General features: G+C 47.3%; 1 protein-coding gene across 1 annotated transcript in view; it reads left to right on the top strand.

The window, feature by feature from the left end:
* The first annotated feature begins 487 nt into the window (after positions 1-487).
* ACKR2 (atypical chemokine receptor 2) overlaps positions 488-9,191 on the top strand; it is a 17,573-nt gene continuing 8,869 nt past the window's right edge. The window contains exon 1 of the mRNA XM_023515937.1: positions 488-675. The gene's annotated coding sequence lies outside the window, so the exon portion shown is untranslated. The remainder of the gene's footprint in view (positions 676-9,191) is intronic.

Raw genomic sequence — 9,191 nt, forward strand, 5'->3', positions numbered from 1 at the left:
CAGGCAGTAGCTATACAGAGCTATAAGCCATGGTGGGGGGAATGAAGGGTGGAAAAGAGGGAAGATAGTCTGGAAAGTCAGGAGATGAGACTATTGCTGACACACTGTGGGTATAGCAGACACAGCGCTGCTTGGAGGGAGTTATGTCCAGAGAAAGAGACTCTGGGTAGAGTTTAGGGTTGGGGAAGATGGGGGTGAGATTGTTCTGGGAAGAAGTCCAGGATGAATGGAGTTGGAGGCAGGATCTCTGCAGGAAGTGCAGGGAAGTGTTGGACACATCTCTGCAGGATATGTCCAAGTAGACAGGGCAGGCTAAGGCCTGGAGGGCGGGAATGAGCTGTTAATGGATTTGGCTCCAGCTACTGGGGAAGGATTCCGGAGAGGGGTGGTTGGGGACACATGGTTTCCAAAATAATTAAACTATCCCTGGGGTTGCTCCTTTGCGGGGTGGGAGCACCATTTGAGCCTGACTCACTTGTCAGTAAGAGAAACAGCTGTGACTAGGGCAGAGGAAAAAGGGTTGCTCTTTGCCCCTGCTAAAAAGCAGGAAATGTGCAAGTTGCTGTCGAGAGAGGAAACACTTTCAGAGAAGAATCACACTCCCTTTGCACTTGTGGGAGGAAGAGGACCCCGGTGCTGCAGCTCTGCTCCCAGGCTTAGGGTAGACAGTCTTAGGTAAGTTGGTCTGGCTGGTAGGTTATGGCATACTCGGGGTAGGGTGGGTTTCTGAGGAGCCACAGGAAGACACTGGACCCAGTGGCTTGGGGAGTGGGACCCAACGCTGGGAAGAGGGTGGTGCTAAAAGGGGTCAGTATAGAGCTTTCCTTCCAAGGCAAATGGTGAAGCAATTGCTCCCAGCACCTGGGGAGAAAAACAGGCTGCTGGTCTCTTCCCCTTCTTGATCCCATCTCTGAGAATTGGATTTTTGGATTCTGAACATCTCTGAGAGTTGGTTCTTAGACCTGGCTCAGTGGCTTCAGACATTCCTTTCCCTCTCTGTGCCTCACCCTCCCTAGCAGTAAGATAATGGGGCAAAGAAGATGGTCTTGGCTCGGCACCTGTGGCTCAATTGGCTAAGGTGCCAGCCACATACACCTAAGGTGGTGGGTTCGAATCCCCAGCCCGGGCCCACCAAACAACAATGATGGCTGCAACCAAAAAATGGCTGGGCGCTGTGGTGGGTGTCTGTGGTCCCAGCTACTTGGGAGGCTGAGGCAGGAGACTCGCTTGAGCCCAGGAGTTGGAGGTTGCTGTGAGCTGTGATGCCACTGCACCCTACCCAGGGGGATAGCTTGAGGCTCCGTCTCAAAAAAAAAAAAAAAAAGAAGATGGTCTTCAAGAGCCTCCCTCCTAGGGCCAAAGTTCCACAGCTCTGTGGTCTTTTTTTGTACACATCCACCTCTCCTCAGGGGCTCCCATCTTTTATTTCCCCAATGTCCAGCCTCCTCCTTCTGCTTCAACACTTTTAGAACCAAACAGTCCCAAGGGTGGGACACAATTATAAGAGGGTCCTTATCTAACAAAGGCAATCAATGTAACCTAGTTCTGTGTACCCTCAATGAATCCCAACAATAAAAACAAACAAACAAACAAACAAAAAAAGCAGTTCCCAGATCCCCTCCCATACACCCCTACCTGAGCTAAATGTTATTGAATCAATGAATTTATTTATTTTAGGGCCTGGAAGGGAACCAATAGTTATATGCCAGGCATTCAGTTTATTATCAAAACCCCATGAAGGATGCATATTATGGGTAAGAAATCTAAGTCTCAGAGAGGTTAAATAATTAGCCCAGGGTTACACAGCCATTAAGAATTGGATTAATTAGTATTCTGTCTACTCTACCAGAGTGCATCATTCTTTAAGAGGTAGTTGTACAACCCTCTGGGGACTGTTGGGGGTTTTTTTGTTTTAAACCCAGCATCATGCTGAAATTAAATGAAGGAGCTCTTGTGGGGATATTTCAGGCAGTGACAAGGAAGGCAAAACGCACAAAATCTGAAAATGACTGGGGAAAAAACATGAAAATCATACCTTCTGCAGCAGCAGCTCCTTGAAAGGCTGGGCTCTGAAATAAGCTTTTGGAGGAGGGGTTACTCTCATGATTTTATCAGCATCATAAACATCTGACAAGAGCCAGGAAACAGTGAACAATGTGGGGTCCCACGGAGCGTGGGGAGCAGGTAAGCCTCACGATCCCAGGGACAGGAGGTGGCTGTGTTTGGCAAGAGATTGCAAGGGGACCCCTGCCCTGCTCCGGACCGGACAAGGCCACTCCCTTTCAGCTAGACTTTGTGGTTCCATAAATCCATGAGGGTTGGTGCAGCTGACAAGGTTCTGGGCAGAAAACAAACAAGATATGCTAAAATGTTCCTGAAAGTTATTTCTGCAGGGGGAGGATCGTGGGAGAATTTTTTTGCCTGTTTTCTATTTCCCCCCTGTATTTCTATATTTTACATTGAATATACATTATTTTGTATTATTTATTTCCTGATTGTTTATAATTAGGAAAATATTTATTTCCTAATTATTTGTAATTAGGAAAAATAACACATTAAAAATGTAAACAAGAGATTGCCCAGTGGTCTGGAGTTAGAGGCCAGGGCTCTAGGGCCATCTCTGCCTGGTTTATAGGGTGGCCCTGGGTTTCCTATGAAACCAGTAGGGTGATTCCTGCTTCTCCCTTCCCAGGGGAGCCAGGAAGATCTAGCAAGGATATAAAAGGGCCTCAGAAAGTTCAGTGTCAGAATGATTACTTTCATTTTCATTGTGTATTATAAATCACATTTAATCCAAATATGATGCTTCTTGTGGCAGACCACCCAGAGGGGAGTCTAAGGAAAGGGCTTACATGGGCAGAGCTCCTGATGTGTGGTCTGGGGCTACAACTCTGGAGCCAGCTGCAAGGATTTAATGTGAAATCCTGCCATGTACTTGCTGTGTGTCCTTGGGCACATTACCCTCCCTCTCTGAGTCTTGGTTTCTTATCTGTAAAATGAGGCCTGTCTTCTAAGGTCGTTGTGAGCAGTCAGTACATTATTATATCTGAAGCTCAGCAGAGGGGATCCTAGCTTGTTTGTCATTTTCTTTGAGAGGTCATATAATCTTGCATTTAAAAGCATAGACACTGGGTGTCAAATATCAGCTCTACTATTCAATTGCTCTGTGACATTGGGCCAGTTCTCTAACCTCTTTTTGCCTTAGTGTCCTCAGCTTTAAAACAGGGCTAATAAAAATGTTTACTTCTATAATGTAAATTAGAAGATTAAATAAGTTAATATATTTAAAGTCCTTACCTCAGGGTCTGGCATAAGGGTAGGGCTCATAGTAGTGTTATTATGATTACATAAGATTGAATCCTCACAACCCCCCCACTATAAATATTACTTATTTTATAGATGAGAAAACTGACTTGGGGAAGTCAAGGGGTCTGATAAAATCCTTGCTTTTGTCTTCGGCTGAAGGCCTGATGGTTTAAGCCCAAGAATACGACCCAGCTCCAACCATGGGCTGGTCAGTCATCTAGGAGTTCCTGTTTGAACTGTGCCATTCTCAAGGTCCTAGATGTCTTTCCTCTTGTCTCCCATGTGAGGCTCTCACTTCTTTTTCCATTCAGGGGCCATCAACCCTCTAAGCGGCCTTCCATTCAGGTGTCCTAAGCAGTGGCGACCTGGTCTCTTGTTAACCTCTCCATCTCTCATCCCATTCCTTGCTCTAGTCTTTTAATGAGCTACCCTGGATTCTGGGCCTAGATTCAAATCCCAGCTCAGCTATTTACTTAGCTATATGACCTTGGGCAAGTTCCTTAGTCTTTCTGTGTTTCAACCTTCTCTATGTAAAATAGAGGTAATAATACTACCTGCCTGGTAGTGTTACTGCAGGGATGAAATGAATTCATGTATGAGAGCAGAGCCTGGCCCATAGTAAGGATTGTATGGGTTGCTGTTGTTGTTATTCATGCCAGTACAGTTTAATATCTGGTATTTTCCTCAAGCCCAAGAGAAAGAAAGTAGAGAGATCCCAACACTGTGACTGATTCGAAAGGCAGGTTTTCTTCCACCTGTGCCTGACCTCTGTGTTATGTATCTCTTACAGAGGGCATTTCACAGCTGGAAACTGGTCGGAGTATGAATCATTTCAGCACTTCTGCCTTAATGTTTCCAGCCACAGCTGGGCCAGGAACCCAGGATGGGAAAACCACAGTCAGGAGCAGAGGGTCAGAGGGGGAGGCCATCTCACACTGAGCCAGGGAACAGTGCAGACCTTGGGAACCCACCTCTACCTCAGTTCTCCCCAGGTGAGAGGATAGGTCAGAGAGGACAGGTCAGGTTACCCTCCTGAGGGAGGGGTTGTGAGGGATAAGTCAGGGGTGGGGGGCTGTACCAGCTGGAGGTGGCACTTGAATATACCTCCAGCAGAAACAGTGGAGTTCTGGGTTGATCATGCTCCATGGTTATGGACTCCATGTGCTCCAAGAATATTGGAGCAGAGATGGCCCATGCTGAGGAAACAACTTGGAGAAGGAGGATCTTGTTTCAGCTGTGTACAGGGCACTGGTGGGGAGATGGAAAACTAGAAGAGGGAAAAATGAGGAGAGAAGAGTAGGGAGAGAGAAAGGAGGCTTTGTGATTAATTCCACCATCACTTGTTGAATGCCTCTCAGATGCCAGTGCTGTTCTGGCAAGTCCTAAGAGCACAGTTGTAGTGGAGGCAGGTGATCTTTAAAAGGTAGCTTTGTTTCCAGAAGGTGGACATAGAGGCTGAGCAGTGACCTTCTTTGAGTGCTTGGGAGGCTGGGGCAGGGGGTTCACCAGGCCAGCAGCTCAGGCAGACTTCTGGGAGGATTTAGGGTGCATTTTAAAGATGGGATTTAGGGTGCCCTTAGGGTACATTCTAAATTCTAAAGAAGCCAGTGAAACTATTTTTCTCTAGAAGTGATCTCAAACCGTGTCCTTGGAATATGAATTCCCAAAGCTGGTTTGGCCTCAGGGGGTCATGTTAGTTCTTGCTTGTTTGACCAGCTTGCATGTTTTATCAGCTGCACTATGAACAGTCACTCTACACGTGTGTATTTCCGGCACATGACTTCGTCTTTAAGGGGCCAGGGCTGAGGGAAGGTAGCTGTGGAATTTATGTATAAGGTGGGGGAGGGAAGATGTTGGCAGACACAAAGAGGAGACAGTGAGTTGGGGCTGATCAGGCCTGTGGGGCATGATCAGGAGTGTGCCGGTATAGGTTTAACAACCAGCTCTGGGCTGGGATAGAGGAGGTGGAATGGCAGGGGAGAGAGAGGAAAGCCTGGATTTATAGCATTTTCCATGGTGTAAAAGTCCCATGAGTGTGATCAACCCTGAGCTCCACTGTTTTTGCTAGAGCTGTGTTCAAGTGCCACCTCCAGTTAGTGCAGCCTCCTCGACTTGTCCCTCACAACCCCTCCCTCAGGGGAGGAGAGGTGACCTGACCTGTCCTCTTTGACCTGTCCTCTCACCTGGGGAGAACTGGGGTAGAGATGGGTTCCCAAGGTCTGCACTGTTCCCTGGCTCAGTGTGAGATGGCCTCCCCCTCTGACCCTCTGCTCCTGACTGTGGTTTTCCCATCCTGGGTTCCTGGCCCAGCTGTGGCTGGAAACATTAAGGCAGAAGTGCTGAAATGATTCATACTCTGACCACAGTTTCCAGCTGTAAAATGCCCTCTGGCCCTGGAAGAGGTATATAACAGAGAAGTCAGGCACAGGTGGATGAAAACCTGCCTTAACATCACTGAATGCAGACTTGCTAATTCCATGAACAAATATTTATTGCCTCCAAAGTGCCATGCAACTGGCTCTCAGCCTGCTGGGGCCAGTTCTAGCACACCACTGGCTTTGAGTCTTCTTTGCCACTAGTTTCTTAGCCAAGATATCCCACCATCGGAGCCTCTTCCTTCAAATGCAAGTCTTATCCATTCTGAAAGGGGGAGCCAAGGGCAGGGGTCACCAGTTCCACCTTGTGTTGTTAGGGCCATCCAATCCCAGGACCACCATTTGCTAATCTGGGGCTTTGCACCTCACCTTTATAAGCCTGTTTCCTTATCTGGAAAATGGGGATCATAATAGTATTGCTTTCCAGGACTGTGGTTAAAATGAAATGAGAAAATTACACATGAGTATTTAGCTCCCAGAAGCTTGACTGACATGGATGCCTTTTTGTCTAGACATGTTTAGCAATATCCTCCTTCTTATCACCTCAATTGCAACTGCTCAGAGGGACTCTTGGGAGTCCCAGATCCTCAGGAGACCTTATTTTATAGTGAGAAGTTCTTCAAAGTTGAAGTTGTGGCCAGCCTAGGCCAGCAGCCTCAGGAAGTTGCCAAAAGGATAATGTTACTGCCTAGGAGACAAGTTGTGTTTTGCCTCTGTGCCCTTGGCTTCACTGTAGGAGCTCAGCTGACCTTTCCCCACTATCCTTCTTCCTCAAAGCCTCCCTCTCCAGCCTCTATGTAGTTCTCCACATTGCCCAAAGCTTCTACTGCAGAGATTCATCCAAGGTTGCCTGACTACCTTCTAATTTACACTACGATGTGAATGACTGACACTCCTCCATGCAATTTTTTGCTGGATAAGCCAGAGGAATTTGGGAAATAAGGAAAAGTGAAAGCAAAAAAGGAAAAACAGAATGGGACTAGGCAGAAGACAGTTCGGGGTGGGGTAGACAGAGACCTGAAGTGCTGTCAGGAGCTCTACTGACTATGTACTTTGTGCAAGTTGTTCCCCTTCTTTGAGTCTCCATTTCCCCACCTGTAAGTCAAAGGAGGTAGCCATGATGCACTCTCACTCCCTTAGGCTGAGATTATGAGGACATGAAGGATCCTAGGAAATGTATGAATTTCTCATGGCAGCTGTAACACATTGTCACAAATTTAATGGGTTCGAACAATGCAAATTGATTATGTCACTGAATGAGAGCTGATAAGTCTGAAATGGGTCAGGGAGGCTATTCCCCCTGCAGGCCTGGGGGAGAATTTGTTCCCAGGCCGAGGCTGCCTGAATGCACTGTGGCTGCATCACTGTGACTTCTGCTTCCGTCATCACAGCTCCTCTTACTCTGAGCTTCCTACCACTCTCTTATTCTTTTTTTTTTTTTTTCTTTTTGAGACAGAATTTTACTTTGTTACCCTTGGTAGGGTGCCATGGTGTTGTAGCTCACAGCAATCTCAAACTCTGGGCTCAAGTGATCCTCCTGCTTCAGCCTCCTGAGTACCTGGGAGTATAAGTGGCCGCCACAATGCCTGGCTATTTTTAGAGACAGGATCTTGTTCTGGCTCAGGATGGTCTTGAACTCCTGAGCTCAAGCAATCCACCCACCTTGGCCTCTCAGAGTGCTAGGATTATAGGTGTGAGCCCCTGCGCCCAGCCCTCCTGCCACTCTCTTGTAAGGAGCCCTGGAGTTACATTGGGCCCACCTGGAAAATCCAGACTAATCTCCCTATCTCAAGACCCTTACGTATCTGCAAAGTCCTTTTTGATACATAAAGTAACACACTCACAGGATTTGAGGGTTAGAATGTCCATCTCTTTGGGGGACCATTATTCTGCATACCACAGAGAGGCTACATTTCCCAGGAGGCTCAGTAAAGCCTTAGAGCATTGATGGTGGTATACACAGCAGCTAGTCCAGTGAGAGGGTAAGATGCAATTATACCTTTCTCAGGGACTCCATTTAGAGACCACTGGGTAGGGCAGAGCAGAGACTGGGGATGAGATAGGACCAGGGACAAGGCACCATGTGCCTGGAATCCTAAAGACCCAAGTTTCAAATTTTCAGATGTAGCTTGTCCAATGACTTCCTATGTGACCTTGGAAAGGGGGCCTTGCTCCTGGGTTAAATGGGGCTCATGATTCCTTCCCAGTTTGCCTTATAGGACCACCACAGTGGATGTGAAGGTGCCTGGTCAACTGTAATGTACTGTGCTGCTTGCTGTTGCCACTATCTTTGGTATTATGGATGGTTGTCCAGAGGGCAGGTAGACCTGGAAAGATTCCTAGGGAAAAGAACAGTGTGCTAGTGGCCCTAAATGGGAAGGTGATGGAGTGTTTAGGTGGAGAGAGAATGCCTGCTGACTTTAGACTTTTGGCTTTGATTTAAGCATTCATTGGACTCTGTTGCTTGCTAGAGCAAAAGTTAGGGACTTTGAGAAATTGGGTCAAGACCAAGATTAGCACTGGCAGCTCAGAAGAGCTGCAACTCCCACATGCAGAAGCACATTCCTCAGCCCTCTGCCTTTGCTTCCAGCTGCCCCCAGATTCCCAACACCAGCCATGTGCTGGGATGTCCCTACCGCTGCCCAGGTAGGGCAGGGGCCCAGTGCGGGGAGGTCCCCAGAGGTTCCAAGAGAACCAGATGAAGAAGGCACTACGCAGTTCCTAAGGCTGGTCAGGACAGGGCTGGGACCTAGATAGAGCCACCCAGGCTAAACTCCTGGGATGCAGACACGGCACATATGTGACTTCCCCAACATCTGATCCAGATGCTATTGGATAGGGGCCCAAGGGTGGGGCAGAGGCTCACAGAGTGGGAGGACTCAGGGACCCCTTGGGAGAGGTTCTGCCTCAGCAGCACTTGATATTTCCAACAGCTTTGAGGTCATAGTATCATAGGTGCTAAATGGGTCAGTGGAGGGCCTGAGTCACATTTCTTTCAAAATTCTACCTAGAAAAAAAGAAAAAATTCTTTTACTAGGAAGGACTGGGAAAGTGTTTGCAATTTATATGAAAAAAGCTAAAGTACTTACCATATATAAGACCTCTTATAAAATGGGAACCCCCACCTATTAAAACAATAACTATTTCACAGAAGAAACACAGACAGGCATTGCACATATTGAAAAGTTCGAGCTCACTTCAATCAAAGATTACACAATAAAATGCAGAGGTGCAGGACCGAACTTACTTGCATTTCTCAGTTTGTGGCCCATTATCATGACCTGTCCATGGGCCCCTCTCTTTTTGGCTCTGCAAAATTGCCTACTTGGCCCTAAATTCCTTTCTGTCTCTTTCCTTTCTTCTCCTCAGACTCTGTTCTCCATTGGTAAACAATCTGTATTGAGCAGGAGCTTGCTCCCTCCAGCCTCCCTTTTCTGGATCACACAACATAGGACTGAGCATAATTCCTGGTTCATGACAGACTTGTATCACTGGTTCATGTGAGGCTCT

The sequence above is a fragment of the Otolemur garnettii genome, unplaced genomic scaffold (assembly GCF_000181295.1).
Source record: "Otolemur garnettii isolate 467f Iridium unplaced genomic scaffold, OtoGar3 scaffold00082, whole genome shotgun sequence".
In the NCBI taxonomy this organism is placed as follows: Eukaryota; Metazoa; Chordata; class Mammalia; order Primates; family Galagidae; genus Otolemur; species Otolemur garnettii.